This window comes from Pan paniscus, chromosome 3 (genome assembly GCF_029289425.2).
Source record: "Pan paniscus chromosome 3, NHGRI_mPanPan1-v2.0_pri, whole genome shotgun sequence".
NCBI classification, from domain to species: Eukaryota; Metazoa; Chordata; class Mammalia; order Primates; family Hominidae; genus Pan; species Pan paniscus.
The window spans coordinates 41925323-41925953 of NC_073252.2; positions in this window are offsets into that span (position 1 = coordinate 41925323).

Below are 631 nucleotides of genomic sequence, written 5' to 3' on the forward strand. Positions count from 1 at the left end.
CTCCTCCTGGGGATTGCAAAGCCTTTCAGGCCTTGGACTTCCTTCTGAGTCTGGCTGGGATTCCATCCCAACACTGCTGTCCTGTTGCCCTTTCTAACCTTCACCTGCCTCCGGAGTCTTTTGCAAAATCTCCTCCAGGGTCCGATAGCGTGTAACCTTGTGGCCTAAAATGAATTCTTCCTCTTGGAAGGCTCTAAAGAGCAGTGGTTAAGAAGAAACACGCACTCCAGAGACCAGCCAGCCAGGGCTGGAATCCATTCCTGTTGCAAACCTACTAACTTTGTAACCTTAAGCATATTACCCAGCTCCTCAATGCCTCAGTTTCCTCACAAGAAAAAAAAATGGAAATGGCACTTTATCTCACAGGGTAGTCATGAGGACTAAACACATTAAAGCTTGTAAGTTTAAAATAGAGCCTGGCATACAGTAGGCACTCAATAAATGTTAGGTGTTTCTTGTCAGCCCCTGACTGATTTTAGTCTGTTCCTGTCCACCCTCAGCAAAGTTTTCCAATTCCAACCTTTGAACAGTCACTCACACTCTATGTTCCTGGACAGTTGATTAAATGACAACTGAGGGCTCTTTTTAATTTTCTAAGGCCTGAGCTGGACAGATCAAGAAAGGATCTAGA